This window comes from Rattus rattus, chromosome 6 (genome assembly GCF_011064425.1).
Source record: "Rattus rattus isolate New Zealand chromosome 6, Rrattus_CSIRO_v1, whole genome shotgun sequence".
NCBI classification, from domain to species: domain Eukaryota; kingdom Metazoa; phylum Chordata; class Mammalia; order Rodentia; family Muridae; genus Rattus; species Rattus rattus.
The window spans coordinates 28,801,920-28,824,411 of NC_046159.1; the positions used below are offsets into that span (position 1 = coordinate 28,801,920).

General features: G+C 43.9%; 1 long non-coding RNA gene across 1 annotated transcript; it reads right to left on the reverse strand.

Annotated features, from left to right (window-relative positions):
- Window positions 1–190: 190 nt before the first annotated feature.
- LOC116903354 lies at window positions 191–18,521 on the reverse strand. The gene is made up of 4 exons (XR_004388272.1): window positions 18,126–18,521; window positions 6,433–6,564; window positions 4,890–4,950; window positions 191–402 (listed from the first exon to the last, which is right to left on the reverse strand). It is a non-coding gene; the product is annotated as an uncharacterized LOC116903354 (long non-coding RNA).
- Window positions 18,522–22,492: the final 3,971 nt, after the last annotated feature.

The window sequence follows — 22,492 nt, forward strand, 5'->3', positions numbered from 1 at the left end:
TTTGACTTGAATTTACCTCAATATACCGGTGTCCCATGCTTTCCCTGTCATTACAGATTTTTTCAGGAGGAAGCCAAGTGCTCTTAACCACTGAGCCATCTCTCCAGGCTCCCTGTTTGTTGTTGTTTTTTTTTTTTTTTCAGAGCCAATTTTACATCATCTTCTGACTCAAGAGCAGCAAAAACCTCACCACTCTGCCTGCCTTCTCCAGTCTAAATGAAGTGAACACCTGCGACTCCATCGTGAATTGTGCAGTCGGAAAGGAGATTTTGTACGACCTCAATTGAGCAGGACCCAGGTAGGCCACGGGGTTTGACCACATAGCCTTCACCTCCCTCAGGGCCCAGCATCATGGACACTTGACAGGGCTGATGTCACACAAGCTTGGGCAATTTTTTGTAGCTGAAAGAAAGAAAAAAAGCCTACTTTATACAATATTCATTTAATGCACAGTAAAAATATTCATTAAATTGTTTCCCATTTCCCAGACAGAAAATGAGTAAAAATAAAACATTACAAATGTGCTAGTTATAGTCATACTCCTTTTTTCAGACAGGTACTGTTTTCTGTGAGTTCCAAGCCAGTCTAGTTTACAAATGAGATTCCCCTTCTAAAGGAGGCAGCTAGCAGCAAAGCTCCACTCTTACGTGGACCTGATTGGCCTAAACTCCCCACCCCGCCCCAATCTTTAAAAAGTAAACTCCCAAGGTGGACTTCCACACCAGGCCTAAATCACAACAAACAAAATCCCAGACAGTCAAAAAAGCCCCCACCTGATGGCCTTTTATAGAAATGTAGTGCTAAAGCAAAAAGAGAAAAAGACCAAGCAGGGTGGGTTATAGTTCTGTGGCAAAGCTCTTGTCTAATATAGGCCAGGTTTGACTCAGCATCAAAACGACCTATTACCACAAAAGGCCAAAATAATCAAGACCTTTAAAGCATGGATATTTGACAGGTATTTGGGGCGGGGGTAACTAGGTAAATAGTTCCAGCTCTCTTCAACAAATTAGAGGCCTACATGGGACTCTCTCAAAAATTAAACTAGGGGATAGCAAGACAAGAAGAGTGGGTAAATAAGATCCCTTGTCACCAAATCTCAATCCCCAAGTTTCTTTGACCCCCTAAGGCCCATAGTGGAGAGCTTTAATTCTTCCCCTGTCCTCCACAAGCACACTCACTATACTTATAAATAAAAAAATACATTTAAAAAAATGTAAGAGCCAGGCTCGGAGGGTGGTAGCACACACCCTTAGTCCAGTACTCAGGAAACAAAGAGGCAAGTATGTAACTAGTCCCAGGCCAGGCAGAGCTATAGAGCCATACCCTGTCTCAAAACATTTAAGACTAGACAGACAGCATGAGCCAGGGAAGGCAGTACACACTTGTAACCAACACATAAAATTCCAGGATATAGAGTTCATGGTCTGTTCTGGCTACCTAATTAAACCAACAGGAACCTCAGACTTTATTTTTAAAATTTAAGAAAAACTTTACTCTTAAATATGTAAGAGTATTTGAAAAGGAAACATGCTATCATTTTAACCCTAATCTGCTTACTGACAAAACTACTTACCTGTGTCCCAACAATAGTGTAATGGCTCTAATGGCACTAAACTGGCTTTTGAATATTTTACATTAAAAAAAATCTGCATTGCCTGTGGCCTGAAGATAAAAATATAGTGCAAGCTCTAAGAGATGAGTGGGGAATAGCCTGTAGTCTTTAATATGCGTAACTATATAGAAACAAACATGTAAATTGAACTGTAAGTTGCAGGCACTTGGAAGTTGCCCAATTCTAAGCTTTTTTTTTACCTGAAGTCCACTACAGCAAAAATAACTAATCTCATGTGGTGTTGCTATAAAAATGTTCTAGTACTTCTCTTTGCTCACTAAGAATCAGAGCACATGTGTGGCTGTTGGAGTAATGGGTTTATGATTATGATGCCAGTGTCAGATAGGGGTAAGTATAGCTCCATTTTCAAGTCTGTCCTGTCATCAGAGATCCCATTTTTGGTCACACGGGTACGTATAGCTCCATTTTCAAGTCTGTCCTGTCATCAGAGATCCCATTTTTGGTCACACTTTTATGGAAAAATGGATTCTGGTTCCAGATTTTAGAACCAAACACCTGTTGGGAGATCTAAACATCTATTTGCTGTTGAACTCCCTAGACACTGCTACCAATAGTTTACAAATATCTAGGTAAAAAATCTCACTGTGCAAACCCCAAGTATATCCTGTTTTTCCAATAGCCTTTGTCCTTCAGCCTTTTCCTCCCTCTTCATTCCATATAACCCACCTCAAACTTTCTATCATTTTAGCCTCTTCCAATCAACAACCTATATGCCGTTTTTAAATGTACAGCTAGGTTGATTCTACTGAACAGACCCTTGGCTGTGGGGAGTAGTTCAGCTGTACCAGAGAGGCGGTCTTTAGTTCTCATTCAGACGACTTCAGACATTTTGAACCAGTCCATTTGTTTCTGAAGGTTGACCTGTGCCCTGCTTATTGCCTGCAACCCTTGACTCGACCCACTAGAGGGCAGGAGCACTCCTCAACCCACCTTCCATAATCTATCTACCACTGTGTAGTGAATGCTGGCTCTCAGGTTACTATCAGGCCTTAAATACTACCTAGTTTGAACTGGTGGTGCCTTGTTGCCTCAGATCCTCTGGAGTGCAGGCCAGTTAAGTTCAAGGCCAGTAAGTTCAATTTGAGATGGCATAACTTAGTGAAAGTCTGCTGGGGAGTGGGGAGGGTGGGTGTGTAAGAAAGAGTATGAGGCCTACAGTCCCAGCATCTGGGAAGAATCAGGACAACTAGCTCCAAGGCCAGTTTCTGCCAATCTAATCTACACTGCCCTAGATATCTCAAGACAAAGCACCCCCCCTCTCCAAACCCCAAAAAGAAAGCTTGTATAAACTATCAAATCCACAATATTCTTGAGCTGTCCCTTCAGGTGCCTGGGCAGCTTTAAGTTGTTCTCTACTTCCAAAGGGACCAGGAATTTCCCAAAGCAAAGCCACAAAGTCTGTAAGTTTTATGAACTTATATTTCACAAGAGTTTACAACTCTACTTAGGGACCCAATTTAGAGAAAATCCTCTATAGTCTAAGCAGTCTCTTCGCACTGAATGTGAGTAGTACTAACCAGTCATTGTTTAAAAAGACCTTTGGCCAGTTTTGCCTCTAGCTACTTACTGATTTCCCCCTTTTTAAATGCAGAATCTCAAAGACCCCTCTATTGTTTCTTCTGCTCACTGTTCTTACTAAAGTTCTATCTTCATCTGCTGTCTCCACAGAATTTAACCATTCCTTCCTGGAAATCCTCTTTAGGTGTTCCAATCAGCTCCCCCACAAATGTAGCTGGACTCAATCTTTGAAGGCCTTTCAACACACAACCCTACCACAAATGAACATGGCAGTCTCAACTTCTATACCTCGTTTCACCTGAATCTACAAAAAAACTAATTGATCCAACAATCTTACATGAACATCCCATTCTCACCCACACAGGATCCCAGCACTCATCCTTTTTACTAGAGACATTTTTTTCTAGAATCTTCATATCCATCACAGGCTAACCTAGAACTGTCTCTTCCTTGATATTCCTGTGCAGTGATACATGTGGTGGTTCAGCGTGCCTTAACCCTATATTTGATCAATTATACAAATGATCTTATAAAAATTTTACATTCCAATAAATCCATCACAAACTGAACCCACCTTAAGCAAAATATGCACTTGATGTGTGCAGGCAGGACCCTATCAAAATTAAAGCCTAGACTAGCCCACCTTAAATGTTATCAGAAAACTTCCCTTAGCAAATAAACTCCCCCAGGCAAACAAAATACTCCTCTACTGAGCCATAAATCCTCTGAGCCACTTTTAAATGATTCAATTGTGTGTATAGTTGCTTAGGCGGACCATAATAATAAACTTAAGACCTTTTGCCTCACCACCTCCTGGTAGATGGAATTGCAGCCTTGTGTTGCCACAGGGCCTCGTTCAAAATTCCTGACTCCTATATTCCTAGTGTCTCTTAACTCTAATGAAAACACTTAACACTCCCTGCTACTCTATCACAACCTTAAGATTTATCTAACAACTGTAACCCAATTATGTCCATGCCCCACTTCTAAGCCCTATTTCCCACTGGTTATTAGAACAGAGACTGAACTAAAGGAATCCTTGGATCCTACAGATATTCTTAATCTATATCCATCATTCTTTTCTCCTTAGTTCCTTTAATTTCCCCACTGTCCCCTGGAGGATTTGACACATCAAATAATTCTCCACCCAAATATCCTCTGCCCAACCTTGTCCAGCTAAACCTTGATAATCCTCTGGGTCTAAGCGCAACTACCATTCCAAAACATCTTCTCACGTTCCACAATAAGTCTGACTTTCTACTTTCACGTTCCACAATAAGTCTGACTTTCTACTTTTATAACAACCTTCTCTGTAGTTTTAAAAGGTCTTCAAAACTACACTGGGACCCTACCTAGGACAATTTTCTTGTCCAGTACTTCATCCTTAGCAGAGGGAACAGACCACAGCAGGTCAAGGATTAGCTAGGGATTTACTGTCCACTTGGGGTCAACACCTTCCTTCAGAGTATAGCAGCTTAGTCAAAGCTAAAAACATGTAAGAAGCATAAAGGAACAAGTACTTTATAAGCAGTTTCAGCAACAGGGGAAGAAAGCATTCTTTTCTGTAACATGTCAACCAACACCTACAGCTTGCTTTTACTCAACCCCCCCCACCCACAAAGAAGTTCATAGTTCTTCAGTTTGACTTAACTGTAAACTCACCAGGCATTTAAAGAAAACTAAACTTTGCTTAACAAATTAATCATCTTACAGTTAAATGTATCTTTTAGTAGCTTACCTTAAAGAACCACCACAGATGCCTTCTGTAGGAAACACAGAATGGAAGATAACAAGTTTTCCTTAAAAAATAAAAACACAAAACCCAAGATTGGTCTCGTGGCCTCAGATTCCATTCATCATCACACAGAAGGGGACCTCCTGGGAGCTAGGCTCAGAGCAAGCTAAGTTTCTTTCTCAAATCCAGAAATACATTGTAGCCCTAGGACCAACATATTTAGGTTTCCTGGTTATTTATATTTCATCTTTTCATGGGTAGAGGACATCAGCAAACAACTTAGCAGAACTAATTTAAGCTTAGTTTAAATGTAGGAGAAACTTAAAATTTAAATAGAGCAGGGTTCTAGTGGGCACTTTATGCCAAGACTTCCAACCCTTTCAGTAGCATAGGAATCCAGGCCAGCATGAATTTCCTCTGGAAATGCAAAAACACTCCTGTTATTTATCTTCTCCATGCTGGAGGTGGGGGAGGGTCTCCAATGCCTTTTGCTTATCATAACCTATGTGACAAAGCTTCTCCCAAATGGTGAGGATAGGGGCTGAATCCTATGACAAATTATGCTGCATTCTTCGTTTTGGAAATGTGGTAGGCTATTCTGCCTGTTGTCTTAAAATAGGGGTAACTGCAGTTGCATTGTCTCATACTTTCTAAAATTACGCAAGATACTGGGGTGTCGGTGCTAAAAACCCATTTTGAAACAAAATAGTTTCAAAGACCCTGAAACAGGGCTTCACTTTAATGAGTTTCAACCATATTCCTGTCCATGAAATTCTAATGACTCGATCCCCTTTTTCCAACCTTTTACTTCCAGTGTGGTAGACAATACCTGTGGGCCTCCCTGGAGACACTATAGTGCATGCAGCTGGCAGCTAGACCTACATTAAGCCACTGGCACAAGACCCGTGAACATGTGAACTGTGGAGACATGCCCAGTAAAAGAGAAGATGGCATGGTGGGTCTTTGTAAGTACTGTTAGAACACCCAGACATTTGATTTTAATTGCAAGACACGCTACTGAAACCATTTGCATCATTTTGGGCGACTGACTCCTATACTCTAGCCAGGCAAGGCCTACATTTCCACAAGTTAAACACTAAAGAAAATGCAATATTAAAACAAACAAACAGGCTGAGACTTTTTTCTAACAAGCTACCCAGTCAGTGATACTGGTTAAACTGGATTTTCACTGCCTTCAGGTAGATCCAGGTAAGATAAAAGAGGTGCGCCCTCTGAATCCTGGACTAGTTAAGTTTATCGGCTGAACAAACAGGGCGGCTCAAGCGCCACCCACCTAGTTCTTTTGTTCAGGCCCGCTTGGTGGGAGCCTTGCTGCACCCTCCTCTATGCATCTTTGTGTTCCAGGAAGTCGCCGGAGTTTTCACTGGGAGCCCGCCCTCATCCTCCCTCCATTTTGTAAATGAGTTTTAACCTCCGGAACGCCGGGAGCGCATCCAGGCAGGTTTTCTTACTCAGAAAGTTCTACTCTTAAGACCAGGAGAGCCGCGGCTTCAAAACTGCTGCCTTTTTCTGCTCTGAAACTTACCACGGGAGGAAGGTAGAAGTGACTTCTATTTTCAATAACGAACGCGGCTTACGAACCCCAACTCCACCCGACGCCTTAAAAACGCAGAGGGCTCCGGGGAAAGTCCAGGTGCATCTTCTTTTTGTTCTCAACCTGAAATGGAAGTTCAAATGACCGGGGGAAACGCTTTTGCGGAAGCGGAGCCCCTTGAGACGAGCGTTTTGGCGGGAAGCAGGGCGGAGGGCAAGGTGACGCCGCTCCGCGGCCTTCGCCCGGTAGTCGACCGCGCCGCGCAGCGAGCGCCGGCCGGGCAGGAAGGTCCGCCCCGGGGCCTGCGCGGGCTCGGGCGGGAGCTTCCGGGCGGGGGCGGGGGGAAGGGAGGCTCCTGAGCCTCGGAGGGTGGGGGAGGGGAAGATCCAGAGGGCGGGGAAGAGGGCTGGAGTAAGAACTCGCGCAGGCCGAAGCGTGGAAAAGCTCGAAGAGGGAAACTTCTAAGGTGAGCAGGTCAAGTACGCAGCCGGGAACCTGGGGCTCGGGCGGGAAGCGGGGCTCACCACGCCGAGACGGGCGTTCGAGTCCGGAGTCCGGGAAGCAGCAGCCGCGTGATCTACAGCGGCAGTCGGACTGGGGTCACGGGGTGTAGAGGAGGAAGTGCCCTGCCGGGCCCGCCAATATGTCACCAATGAGAAAAGCGTGCCTGCAGGTGTGGCCCGCGAACGGTGGGTTTGGCCGGCGCCGGAAGTGGGGGAAGGAGGGAAAGGAAAGGGGAAGACTCCTCGCTGAGTTCTGGGTAAAGGAGCCACCTGAGCAAAGTACAGACTACCCGCTACAGTTGGAAAGGCGAATGCAACGAAGCGTTGACAGACTCAGCCAAGTAAAACCAAATCACCTCGGAGTACAGAATGGAAACCTGCAGACACCCTATACTTTTTTTCATTTGACCGCGGACTCCACGATAACCTAACTTTTAAAAACTCTCGACTCGACTTGGTAGCGGCACGCCTTTAATCCCATCATTTAGCCTTGTCTCAACTTTTTTTTACATAAACTAATGACGGGTATGGTACATGCATTTTTTTAATACCAACACTCGCGAGGCAGAGCCAAGCTGATTTCGAGACCTGCCGGGACTACTCGAGTTCCCTCAGAGCCCTAGAGGCTGACTAGGTTTGGATCCCTAGTATCGCCGTAGTGGAAAGAGTGCTTGACTTTTAAACCTAAGTTGGCCCATATGTATAAAAAATGAACCTTATAGGGGCTGGAGAGATGGCTCAGCAGTTAAGAGCACTGACTGCTCTTACAGAGGTCCTGAGTTCAATTCCCAGCAACCACGCGGTGGCTCACAACCATTTCTAACAGATTCTGGTGTTATCTAAAGACAGCTACAATGTACTCATATACGTTAAATAAATATTTTAAAAAATGAATCTTATAAAATCTGCACCCAACAGGCAACCACAAATCTTAATTCAAAGCAATTAGGCCTTTGAAATAATCCAGTCACTTCTTTTTTTTTTTTTTTGAGGGCCCAGAAAAAAATGGGGCAAGGCACTAGCCACCTAGCTTGTTTGACACCTGAGGGGAGAACCATCCACAGACCCACACAAGAGAAAGGGCAAAAGTTGTTCTCTGACCTAAGCACCTGTAGAGGAAAGCACTACTATAGAAGCAAGCACTACTATACAAATACTTTGAAGTATGTTGTAACTAAGGTTTTTTTTTTTTTTTTTGCAAAACCTGAGAGAAACATGGAACAAAATGGCTGCACAAAGACTCCAGACCAGCTCAGCTACTTCCCTCCCACCCTCTGGACCCAAATGAACAGACCTCAAATTTCTATTTGTACTATCTTGGGTGTTCCAAAATAAAGGAATTGGAGCTGTCGATGGAGGCACTGCAGATACCTATTACCTCAACGTTTGGGAAGCTGGGGAAAAAGAACTTTTTTAAAGAGAAGGAGGAGGAGGAGAGCCAGAGAAGGAGGGCGGGGGTTTCAAAGAAAACCATATGCACACCTTCTTGTTCTTCCAGAAGGCTGAGTGGAATGTAGCTCTTAAACACAAGTCAGGCAGCTCTTCTGGCTTCTGTAGGTACCTTTCATACATTGCTACACACAGGATGGTATTAACTAATAAGTTGGTTTTCAACAGACAAATTCTAAAACAGTTATAAGTGAGATAGTAAGATACTAAGGTTTGTCTACAAGTGTAGGAAAATATCCAACACTGGAAATCCAACAGGAGCTAAATGGCGGTTCATTTTCTTCCTTTGTTCAAAATAGCCCTTTGTAAGAATGCTCCAATTTGGCATGGCTCAGTGATTAAGAGCACTGCCTGCTCTTCCAGAGGTCCTGAGTTCAAATCCCAGCAATCACTTGGTGGCTCACTAACATCTGTCATGAGATCTGATGGCTTCTTCTGGTGTTGGTGTGCCTGAAGACAGCTAGTGTTACTTATATATAAGAAATAAATCTACCAATCCCAAAGCCTTGTTTATAAAAATTCAAATTTGAGTATGTTAGTTCAAGTATCCAAGTAGTATAGTAGGCCTAACATGACTCAAACCCTAAGTTCTACCCCTACTACCAAATAAGCCTAGTATGGTGACTGAGCAGTGCCTGTCTGATGTGCCAAAGGCAGCTCAGAAACTCAAGCCTCGAGGTGAAAATGACTGTGGCAAAGTCTGACCACCTCCTGAAGCTAACACAAGAATTGACTTCTACCTGATCTCACACAGAGAAAGAAAATAGGGGTTGAGGGTGGCTAACACTCAGAGGCAGTGCCCAGCCTGGTCTACACATCCAAAGCTACATAGCAAGATGCTGTTCTCAATAAGCAGTTTAAGATGGTCCCCAAGAATACTGAGTTCCAGGCCAACCAGGGGTTACATAAGAACTACACGTATTAAAATCCACCTAATTCTAAATCCTGTCATCAAAAGTAGATAATTCATATCATAAGGTAAAACAGCACTAAATGAAAACTTTCAATTTAAGTAGTTTGTCACTTTGCAAGTATCACTACTGTTTTTCAGTTTCTGTTCTATTGTGCACTTACAGAAAAGGAAAAAGTTAAAAGTTTAAGGTGTGATATCACTGTGGAGACTGAAGCAGAAAATTGAGTTCAATATGCCTGAGTTATAAAGTCTGAGGTGAGCACAACTGCATGAGGCTATAAAGTATGGTATGTTATTTTTCATTCTAAAGTCAATGTGGGCCATTAATGTGTTATGATTTGACTTGTTTCTCTTGGTAGATGTTCTGTTTGTTGAGTCATGGTTTTGTAGCACAGGCTAGCTTTAAAACTCAATTCTTTACCACCACCTCCCTAGTAGTACAGATCTATCATCTCAGTTTTCACAAGGCTGACTCAGGAAATGATGTTGTCAAGGCCCAGCTAGACTACACAATAGATTCAAAACCAGCCTGAGCTATGGAGACTGTCACAATGCAATCAACAAAAAGCACCTGAAGATGGGAAATAGTTATGAGGGATAGCTAGAGAATGGTAAAAATCTCTCACACACACACACACACACACACACACACACACACACACACACTTCCTCATCATCCAAGACTATGTAGTATTGAAACCCTGTCTCAAAAAAACAAAATAAATGCATGCAATGATGCCAAGAATTTATATTGAAACCCTGTCTCAAAAAAACAAAATAAATGCATGCAATGATGCCAAGAATTTACATGGAAAAGACTGGCATAGTTCTGCCTTCCTGGGATGAGTTCGGTCAAACAAAATTATTAACTAAGAAGTGCATTTAAAAAAAAAAAGTGGTGACAAATGAGCTGATCATAGTTCTAAAAATGTGATAGGCCATGGCAATTTATCCCAGCCCTAAGAAGGCAGTCAGATCTGTCAAATCCAAGGCTAGGTGGGGCTCATGTCAAAAAAAAAAAAAAAACCATTTAGCCAAATAAGACAGAAGCGACAGAATTCCATGTACAAACAAAACCAATTGCTTAAAAATTAACTGAAGTATTCATTCTCCTTTTCTTCATATTGCTATTATTTCTTCTCTCTGAACAATTTTTCAGACTTTTATTTAACAGACTAAAGTATACCCTTGGCCAGGATATTCTAGTACTTTCTACAAATGTTTGTCATTTCATCACTTTTAATATTTTATTAAATGCATAAAAGAATTTGGAATACACTTCTTTTTCTACCACTGACAGTCTACTCTTCAGGAACTCTAAATAGGCCTAGGATGCCATTATATTTAAAGCACAACCTTATAGATGTCTTGGTTTTGAAATAAACTGGTTGCAGGGCCTCAAACTTTTTTTTTTTTTAAATGTAGTGGAGGAAAAAATACTATGTAGCCAGACTCACCTCAAACTTTACAGGTATTTGACCTAGTCCTGACTGCCTCCCACTATAGGCATGCAACCAAAGCACACCCATCTTTTTAGCTTTATTTTCTGGTACTAGGGAATGGAGTGGGGGGCCTTGTACATGCTAGGCAAGCACTAAAATCACTGAGACAACTCTCAGCCCTAGACTAGCTATTTTTGGTTCAATTCAGGAACTCAATCATTTCTTCCTGTCATGAACTCACCTAGAAATTATAATAAAAATCTTAAGGTATTAAGATATGCACCAACATACACATATTACACTTAGTTTCTTAAAGATGGATCTAAGATGGACTACATTTCAAGTCCAATACTCTAAGCCACTCTAAGACAGTAAAGGCCAAGAAGCTACTGACAAACATTCCAGTGTTACTCTAGCACTATGCTAGTATTTACCAAAGGGAAGTCACAGCCTACCAAAAAAAAAAAAAAAAAAAAAAAATGAAGCTGTTTCCCACCTTTCAACTACAAAGACTTTTAACTTACTTACTTTACCTGTTTCCCCTAATGTTCATTTCACTAAGCCTGTGCTACTATTAAAAAGTTCTAAATACTAATATAGATCTTTTAGGCTTACATTAAAGTTAACCAAAGGAACAAATTCATAAAAAATAAAACACTGAAACTATCCCTCAAATTTGTTATGTAGCCAATACTTACCTTGAAAAAGTCCTTATCCTTATCCTTGAGCCTCCATCCCAAATGAAATTGTAGGCATACACACCACCAACTGGCCTATTGCTACCTTCGTATGTCTTAAGATTATCTATAGTAACAATGGAAAATAAGGCAGATGTAGTCAAACTATGAAGTTCACTTAAAATGTTTATGGAAAAAGTATTACTAGACCTGACAATTGACTTAAAAATTCCATTATTTAGATTGGCTGGTACCTCTCCCCCCCATAGTTGTACAGTAACTAAAGAAACTACAACTGAAATGGTAGAATATACTCCCAGATCATGAGCCCCATTTCCCCGTAACCATTTCCAAAATGGTCAAAGGCTCGGGTTACCTGTGGCTTGGGCCCCAGGTCTCTGAACAGACCTCCATACCATCTCAGAAAAGGATGGGTGATACCATAGAACACTTCACAAGGTCTCATGTGACTGGCTACAGGAGCTCAAAAAAACTACTGTAAACTATACAAACAATACACTGCTGTGATGGAACTCAATTACAGATGTATGAGAATAGATCTAAGAAACATAATACATAAGAATACATAAGAGTGGATCTAGCAGGGACAATTACCATACTTTACCACACAGTTTCAGGGAACAAATGCCTAACACCACCATAAATATTTTAAGGGGAAATTACAAAACACAGCACTTAAAGATGCTCTATTATGGAATCAAAACTTCCTAATATTTAAACATTTCCTTTTTAAAATTTCACAATTTTATTTCACGTATATTTTATATGCATGCACCCACGCACACCCATAGTATATGCATTCCTACAGATGGTTGTCAGACACTCTATGGGCGCTGGGATTTGAAGCAGATGTTAACCTGTGCCATCTCTCCAGCCCCCTTTTATTTCATACTTAAAATCTGAATATTTTACCTGTAGGTGTATGAGTTGCATGTTTTACTTGATGCATGCGGAACTCAGACAATCTCCTTGAAAAGAGAGGAGTTATAAATACCATTTGGATGTTGAGGATCAAACCCAGGTTCTGGGTAAGAGAAACGAAATGTTCGTTCTTCCGGGGCTATGCTATCTTTCCATTTCCAGTACCTGAATTTTTATTCTTCTACCAAAGTACTCTGGATTCTGGATTCACTATGATGTCCTGGATGTTGAGGTTTTAGGCAAGCTACTCCTACCTCCACTCAATTTTGACCCAATTTTGAGTTCATACCAAGAACAAGAACAATGGTCTTCCTACAAAATTAGAGGTAAAAAACTTGAAAATGGCAGTTTCTGGAAATAAACTTTTTTTTTTTTGGCGGGGAGGGGGGTTGTTTTCAAGATAGGATTGGTTTCTCTATGTATCTCTGGCTGCCCTGGTACTTGTTTTGTAGGCCAGGCAGGCTTCAAACTCAAGAGATCTGCCTGCCTTTGCCTTCCTAGTCTGTTATCCCCCACGCCAGGTGTACTGTGGAGGAAGGGAAAAAAGGGGGCTACATACAGGGACAAAGGGGGGAAAGAGAAGGGAAGGTCCTACTTCTGTACCACCATCCTGGCAATAAAACAAGGTTTTACTGCAAGCCTGGCTGGCCCAGAACTTGCAGCTATCTTTTTGCTTAATGCCTCATTCTAATGGGGTTCCCCCACCCCCGTTTTTGGAGGCAAGGTTTCTGTGTAGCCCAGACTGTCATGGAACCCAGAGATCCACTTGTTTCTAACTCCCAAGTGATGTTAGATTAAGTCCTTGTGCTACCCATGCTTGGCAAATGCTGGAATTGCGAAAGATCAAATTTCAAAGACACACACTTTCTAAATTTCTCTACTTTTAATGTCTTACAAACATGCCTGCATTGTTTTCATTATCCTGAAAACACCACAGAATCAAATGTTAAAATCTCCTTCCTTAGCTGTTCTCTTACCACCTTGCCAGTTTTTGTCTTTTTCTCCTTCTGAGATCTCAATTTTGATTTGACTAGTGTAGGATGTACCAACCAAGGTTATGCCTTCATCTTTTTTCCCTTCATCTTAAAAAAACTAGCTAGCAGAAGACAAACTTCTGATAAGCCACCCGATTTTTTGGTACTTTTCATTTCCTCTGCACCCAAGAGATTAACTGGCGTCTGCTTTCCCAAGTGCAAGGATTAAAGGTGTGTACTATCACACCTGGCTTTCTTAAAGACTGGCTCGGGCTAGATAAATGGCTCAGTGGTTAAGAGCACTGAATGCTCTTCCAGAGGTCCTGAGTTCAAATCCCAGCAACAACATGGTGATTCTCAACTATCTGTAGTAAGATCTGATGCTCTCTTCTGGTTCGTCTGAAGATAGCTACAGTGTACTTATATATTATTTAAGTCTTAAAAAAACATGGGCTCAAGAACCCCTTATAGCCTAGGCTTACCTTAAAACTCCAGTCCCAGGTCCCCCAATCCTCCCCCCAACTTCTTAAGTTTTAGGACCATGGACAGAAATGAGATACCTCGTATCTAGTAGTTTGTGTCTTTACTTAAAAGGCAATCCTCCTAAACCAAAGCTATCCTGTATTGTTGCTATATGCTGTTAACTATAGCCTTCAAGACTTGGATCTTTTAATCAAATGAAACTGATTATCCATCTTCAAAATTAAATTAGTTACATACGATAATTTCAGTTGGGAAAGCAGATTTTTAAAGTCTAGAAAACCAGTTCAAACCCAGCAACATACAAAGCAATTAACATCTTGACCAAGGGGGAGCAATACCTTAAAAGTTTAACTATTACTCTAATCCTACCACTCAGGAGGCAACCATAGGTGAATCTGAGTTACTGGCAAGCTAGGGCTACATAATAAGGCCAGGTCTTTTTATAAAGGGAAAAATTAACCACTACACATTAACAAAAGATCCTTTCTTCAGTGTTTCCTAAGCAATGCTATGTTGGTCCCTTACTCAGGCAGGACCCTGTAAACTATATGCTAACAAATAGAATGTGAAGTTGAAGGTATATTAGGAAAGAACTACACACAACACCCAGACTGTACTTACACTGGAATCCCAGAACCTAACAGGATTACTTGGAGTTCAAGCCTGAGCTACACAAGCTTCTCTCTCGGTATGTAGACACAATGACTTTAAAAAACATTAACCAATACTAAAGCTGGTTAGTTAAAAACACTGACTGTGGCTTAATTTGAAGTACAAAGACACCTGCCTACTTACTTAGAACCTTGTTTGGATACTGACTTAAGCTGCACATGGTGGCCCATAGCCTTCATGTTTCACTCCTGCACTCAAATCTTAGAAGTGAAGACTAAAGCATACTCCACTTTTTTTTTTTTTTTTTTTTTTTGGGGGTGGGGACCCAAACCCAGGGCCTTATGCCCTTGCTAGGCAAGCACTCTACCACTGAGCTAAATCCCCAACCCCCATACTCCACTTTTTGATTGAAGTTGAAGAGCTAAATTGATTTGTACCCACCTTTAATCCCATCACTTGCAGGAGCAGTCCAACTTCTAAATTCAAGGACAATCTGGTCTACAGAATTCTAAGACAGCCAAGGCTAGAGAGAATCGTAGGAAAATCGGGGGAAAAAGAGCCTAGAGTGGTAGTGTATATCCTTTAGTCCCAGCACTCAAGAGGCAGAGAGCCAGAAGGATGATTTTAAGGCCAACCTGATCTAAATAACCAGCTACAGGACTACAACAGAGAGGCTGCCTCGAAAGCAAAAGATAAATAAAATTCCCAAGTGAAAGAGATGACAGGGAGGAGACAGGCACCTGCTCAAAGCCTGATGACCTCAGTTCTATTCCAGAACCCACCAGTAGCAAAGTGAGCCAAAAGCTGTTCTCCTCCGACTCTGCATGTCACTGGTAGCATGTGCCCACCCTCAGTCACTCATGGGTTACACAAAGATCTAAAACATGGAAAATGAGAGCACCTGCCTAGCATTTAAGTCCCCAGTTACAATCTCCAGCAATAAGCTTTACTTTGCTGGGAAATAAAGTATGGTGAACTGTGCTCAATTCTTCCTCTGCTATCAACCCTGTAAGAACTCTCAACACAAACAGTAGAGACAGGAAAAGTAGAGGAAGGCTGGCCCTGTTAAACCTAAGTCCCAGCTTTGAATGTAACCCTGGCAAGTGGATTCTTCCAGCCTCCATTTTCTCATCTGCACCTTGAGCTTTATACAACCTTGGCTTGCTCTGTAGACCAGGCTTAGCCAGGAACTCAAGAGACCCGCCTAGCTCTGCCTCTGCAGTGCTGGGGTTAAAGGTGCGCACCTCCCGGGCTTAGTCAGGTTTTATTTAAGATTTTTTTAACACCACCTTTAAATAAAAACCCTTAAAAGGTACCCATTTAGTAGATGTGCTTCGTGGTGCATGCCTTTAATCCCAGCAATCCACAGCACTGTGGAAGCAAATCAGGTGGATCACACTTGAGTTTGAAGCCAGCCTAACCTATATATATACAGTGAGTTTTGGAGCAACAAAAGCTCAATATGAGACTCTACCTCAAGAAACAAAAAGTAATCACTTTTGCATTTACTTTTAGAATCAGGGTACCCAGGCTTTCCTCCAACTCAAACCGTAAATCTTTAAAAAAAATTACTACCAAAACAGGAGCATGATACAGACATGGTGGAGTTGACACATTGTGCCTGTCTGCCATACCCAGTAACTACTAATGGGGTGTGGTCTGGTAATCCAATCTAGTGAAGCTAGGTGATCTGGAATTCAAGGTCATCCTCAGTGACTAGAGATCTGGAATTTCAAAAAGAAAAAAGGGGGAAGACATATAAGACTTTCTAGTGCCCGTAATCGCAACATCAGGTAGACAGAAAAGGCAGAAAGATCAAAATTCAACCCAGGAATACTGTTAAAAATCCTCTAAAGTTGCAGAATAGTCCCAACATTCAAGAGGCAAAGGCAGGCAATGAGTTCTTAGGCTAGCCCGTTGTACATAGTTCCAGGAAAAGACAAGCTACAACTGTCTTAACACTTCACCGGAAATAGAAACTTACTTAGAAAAAGTAAAAGAATGTCTAGAAATTAGTACTAAAAACTCCACTTTTTACTGTTTTTTGTCTACCCGAAAATCTGCGATATTTTTACTTTTACTAGAAACTCAAGTATCTTTGAGGGGAACCAAGGGGGTTTGAGTAACCTGGTTGTCCCGGAACTTGACTATAGAATAGACTGTTCTCGAACTCAGGTTTGCCTCCGAGCGCTGAGCGCAAAGGCATGCATTACATTATCTACCACCCGGCCTAAGCCCAACCCAAAAGTACTTCCACACGGTTCAGTGGCTTAAGGCACTTTTGGTCAGACCTAGGTACCTGAGCTCAGTCTGAACAAAGATGGAAGAACTGAACCACGTTTTCACCTCCACCCCGCAGCACGAAGGAAAAAAAGACTCATCGAATAAATGAACTATTTTAAGGTTATCTTTACCGTGATCAACTAGAGGATTTTTAATTATTTAAAAACTCCCGGCGTGAGAGATAGATAGGGACCCTCAATTCAATCCCCAGGATCCATCGCTGGAAGAATCAATTTCTCCATGTTGTCCCCTTACCTCCACACCACTACACACAAATATTAAGGGAGACGGGCCAAAATAAAGCCCAAAAGTTTCGTAGACAAAACTGCCCAGGCTCGGGAGGCTAATTCCACACAGCCACATGGCGGCTACATGCGCTCGCTCGCCTGATCACTCACCAGCCCCAGTTGCAGGCTACAGCATGCAACTAACTGTGGCAGGTAGAAAGGAGGCCCACTTGTTTGTTCCGGGGTTGGCAGGGGCAGAAAAAACCGCCAAGGTCGCTATGTGGGTGTCTTAGGCCACGTGGGGCTGCCTCACGGATATCAGCAGGATGCCTCGGGCCAGCGGCCGGCGGTGTCGGGAACGCTCAGCAGAGCACGCGCCGAGCGAAGGCTGAGCAGGCCCTCAACTTTCACCAGAAACATGAAGCTCCACAAACACAGCAAAAAGTACACGGAACTGAAGCAAACAGCGGACTAACCTCCCTAGGCAAGGACTCTGCACCCCCAAATGCAAACGCGATACCTTCAGGGGACCGGGCCAATGCAGACAGGCGCTCCAGACTCCCAGCCCGCCACGAGGAGGAAGCCAGGCCCTAGGCTCGGGCCGGGCGTGGGAGGTGGGCGGAGTCGTCCCGCCCAGTCTTGTGAAACTTTGGGCGCCTCGGGCCACGTGAGCGCCCGCTTTCCTTTCTCAAAACTGCAACCAGCGCCCGGGCCTCCCCGGGGACTGGCTACAGAGCGTGACCCGCGGCGGGTGAGAAACGCTCCACCCTCACCCCCAAATATCCGGGCAAGACAGCCGCGCGCGAGCAGCGCCCGGGGGTTAGGGTACGGCCCTCAGGAAAAGTCGCGCTTTCTCCAGGCGTGCGCCTCAGACGCGGTCTCCGAGGCCCACACCTCAGTCCGCGGCCCGCCCCTACCGAACTCAACTCTTAGACTTCAGTCCCCGTTCCCTGACGGCACACCTCAGCCACGCGGCCCAATCCCTGTCAGAAATGCTCTAAACTTCGGATCCCGACCCCAAACACCAGCCACGCGGTCCCAAGCTCAGTGGGCCGCCTTCGCACGGCTAGAGGTGTGCGGCTACGACCTCGGACCCGTTCTTCCGGAGTCCGAACCCCACGCCCGCGGTCCAACGCCCGATGGGCCCAGTCGCCAGCACACCCCGTTGGCGGCCCTCACCTCGGGCTTCTCGTCTCCACGCTCCTACTCACATCCGGAACCTCGCCGGCCCTCAGAGCACCTAGAGGAGGGTGGAACCCCGGGGACTTGGCAGTTGTAGCTGAGGCAGTTGAGGCTTGTTTACTGTCACCATGGAAACCCCCACAGGCGCGCTCGCGGTGGGGCCTCCGCTGAGCGAGTCAACCGCGAGGCCGGCCTGGTCCTCAACTCCCGCCTGCCGAGCGCCCGCGGCGCTTCCGGAAGCCCTCCTGATCCCCGGTCCGATCCCCGCTCGGCCCACGCCCCGAGCACCCGGAAACAGTAGCCCGGGGAGCCCACTTTCCCTTCCCACAGCCGGCGTGACCGCGGGCTGGCCTTCCCCGAACCCCACCTTCAGGAAGACGAGGCGCAGTCCTCCTTCCACGACGGAGCCGGAAGGATGCAAGACGGTGGTGGGGCGGAGCCTCAGGCAGCGGACATCCGGGCACAGGGCCGCCACGGCGCCATTCTGACGAGCGCAGAACGGAGCCCAGGATTGGCCAGGGGGACGAGGGGCGGGACCAGAGGGTGTGGACCTGCCTCTGAGTGCTGGAGATGACAGCGACGGCGCAGGCGCAAACTTTCGGAGATCCGGGGGGAGGGGAGTAGCTGGGGGAGGGGGGAGGCGAACGGGGTGGGGGGGGGGAGGTGGAGGGGGTTGTCCATAGATAGCCTCAAGACCCATCGACTCTGGGAGGACGCTGAATGCTGCACGCGCGTCTCCGCACCCCGAAAAGCGATCCCAAAGGATTCATTGACCGCGTGCAAGCTGAAAACTAGAATGGAGTCTTATGTAAAAAGAAAGACCGCCTAAGGCCATCCCAGAGAGTCTTGAGAGATTTGAAGTTGCTCAAAGCCCCCAATCAGGGTTTTAAATTTCTAACTGCCAGCACTATCTGAATGCTGGGGTAGATTTTCTGGATGTGTAGTAATTTGGGAGGTCTCTCTGTGAGATGTCGAGATACAAGCTAAGCTGAAGATTATTTTTGAAACTTCCAGAGCCGCCTAGGCGAGCGTGGGGACACGAGCTGGTAATCTCCGTACGGAGAAGGCCGGGGCTGCATTGCATGGTCGTGAGCTGCTGTCTCTAAACACTGGAGAAATCAAATGACAAGGCAGTCAGAATAGTCTCAGGTTATAAGTCAACTATAATGATGAAGGAAACGTTTATACAACAACACACAGCAGACTGACTCCAGAAAAAGGAAAGAAAACTTTCGGAGGGAAACTCTTCAAGAAGAAAAATATTTAGAGGTCAAATGATAAAAAAAAACAAAACAAAAAAAAACAGATGCTACAAAAGTTAGATTAAGTATTCTTGAGCAGTAAACTCAGAACCTTGTACTTAGCACGAGTTTTACAAACTGTGCCCCCCCCCTCTGGTGTGTTGGTTTTGTTTTTTGTGCCCAGAGGGTGGGGCGTTAAAATTGTTTATGCGAGTTGCCGCTGCACTTTCAATGGAAGTCAGGACAAACCTTTAATATTCTGTTCCCTCCTTCCACCCTGTGGGTTCCTGATCAAACTCTGGGTTGAAAGTCCTGTGTAGCAAGTACCTTTATCTGCTGAGACATCTCACCCTGCTCCTTGGGTGGGTTTTATTTATTTTTAAAGTGTGTTACTATTGGCAGAGATTTCCTTTTTTTTTTTTTTTTTTTTTTTTTTTTTGTTGCCCCCAACCCCCAAAGAGTTTCTTTGTTGTAGACCTGGCTGTCCTGGAACTCACTTGACTCATCTCACAAGGATCCACCTGCCTCTGCCTCCTGAGGCATAAAGTGAGGGATCAAAAGTGTGCTCAATCACACCGGGGCTATTATTATTATTATTATTATTATTATTATTATTATTATTATTATTATTATTGATGATGATGTTGTTGTTGTTTTAGAAAAAAGTAAAACTTCGAGAAGATATGTCAAGGAAAAGAGGAGTTACAATCTGTACTAGGGAGTACATCTTAAATTTAAATTGAAACTTTAAAGTTTCCAGATTCATCCTGCATAGTGGCCCAAGACTTTAATCCCAGCACTCCTGAGGCACAGGCAGGCATGTCTTTGTAAATCCAGGTCAATCTGGTCTACAAAAATCGTTCCAGGCCAGACAGTGCTACACAGCTCTTCTACATGTCTCAGAATAAGAACTGAAGTGATGTCCCAGGCCTTTCATCCTAGCACTGGAGAGGCAGAGGGAAGAGGAGCTCCTTGAGTTGGAAGCCAGCCTGGTTTACATACTGTGTTCCAGGACAAACAATTACATGGTGAGACATTACCAAAAAAAAGCTACTGAATATCTTACTCAGGTGGATTTCTGTGAATTCCAGGATAGTCAGGGCCTCAAGGTGGGAGGGACCCAGTCTTTAAAAATGAAAAAGAAAAAAGTATAACAAATAAATGTAATTTAAAAAGCAAAGTTTGAAGGTAACAATAAATAGGGGGAAGGGGTCACAGTTTTTGGCCCAGGTTATTCAGATGGTTCAGGGGGTAAAGGCACTCATCACACAACTCTGGCGACATGAGTTTCATCCCCAGAATCCACATTCTTAAGAAGTCAGGTGTGGGGTTGGGGATTTAGCTCAGGGGTAGGGCGCTTGCCTAGGAAGCGCAAGGCCCTGGGTTCGGTCCCCAGCCCCAAAAAAAAAAAAAAAAGAAAAAAAAAGAAAAAAAAAAAAAAAAGAAGTCAGGTGTGGTAATTCATATTTGTATGCTGTATCAAGATGGGAAGTAAAGAAGATTTTCCTGGAAGGTCAGTGGCCTGGACTGTGCATCATGTTAGAAATGAAGGATCCTGCCCAAAAAGGTGGGAGGAGAAAACCAATCCCTGAAAGTTGGCTTCTACGGCCATTTAGGTGCTGTAATATACACACACGCACACCCAATAGACACCTCACAGAAGGTAATCAAGATTCAGGATCAGAAAGCTAACAAAACTGTTCTCCCTTTACATACATTTCTCTAGAATACTGCTCCCTGTTAGAGTTTGCATAGTTTGCGTATGACTGTATGTTGCCTTGACCCAGTTTTTATATCCTGGCCACTCAGCTCCTCATGTTGCCACTGAAGAATTCCAGGAAGCCCCAGCGAGCTCCCTTATCAGGGTTCCTTTACTACCCATCCCTACTCGTATGAGAGCCCAGAACCAGACAGAGACAGCCACAAAGCCTCTAGGATTTACTCAAATGGGCTAATCTTCAAGCTTCAAGCTGTGCTCTGCTTAACCCCATCCCCTGTCCCTGCCCCCCCAACAACAGTGAAAACCTGTGCCCTTAGCTCCCCTTGCTCCTTCTGCCTTTCCTTTTGAGATAGCGTCGTCTCTTCACTGTGTAGCCAGGCAGCCCTTGGCCTAGACATCTTTCTGCCTTCTGAGTGCTGGAATTATTCACGTGTGCTGCCGTGCCTGGCTTTCCCTGAACCTCTTGACTTATCTAAGTAATCCAGGAACAGGGTGCTGCATTCGCCCCATGAAACTCAGTACATCAATCTCCTTCCCTGAATACCTGATTTTGCTATGTGTAGTTTCAGTTACCTCTGACAAGCCATGGCCCAGAATTGGGGAATTCTAGAGAGAACTCATGTTGTATTGTGCCTTGTTCTGAGCAACAGTGACATCTCAGGTCATCCTTCCCACTCAGGCCCTCAATCTTCCCTTCATCCAGCACATTTGCTGGATAATTAGTTAACTTCCTATTAGTAAGTACAGTATAGTCAGATACAGGGGACAAAGAGGATTGCTGCAAGCCCAAGGCTAGTTGGTCTAAATAGTGAGTTCCAGGCCAACCTGGGCTACAAAGAGAAACCCAGTGAAAAAACAAGATTTCTCTGTGGTTAAAAATACCTGCTATTGGGGCTGGAGATATGGCTCAGCGGTTAAGAGCACTGACTGCTCTTCCAAAGGTCCTGAGTTCAATTCCCAGCAACCCCATGGTGGCTCACAACCATCTGTAATGGGATCTGATGTAATGCCCTCTTCTGGTGTGTCTGAAGACAGCTACAATATACTCATATATAAAAAATAAATAAATCTTAAAAAAAAAGAAGACACCTGCTGTTCTTCAAGAGGACTTGAATTGGATTCAGTTGGCTCACTACTGCCTGCAATACCAGTTGGTAAGGCGGAGGCTTAAAAGGTCCAACTCCCTCTTCTGGCCTCCATCACTCACACACACACACACACACACACACACACACAATAAAAAATTAAAGATTATATATATACATGACATGCATGCATACACAAGGCTAATTTTCATTTTCTTTTTTTTTAAGATTTATTTATTTATTTCATATATGTGAATACCGTTGCTGAAGAGGGCATCCGATCCCATTACAGATGGTTGTGAGCCACCATGGGGTTGT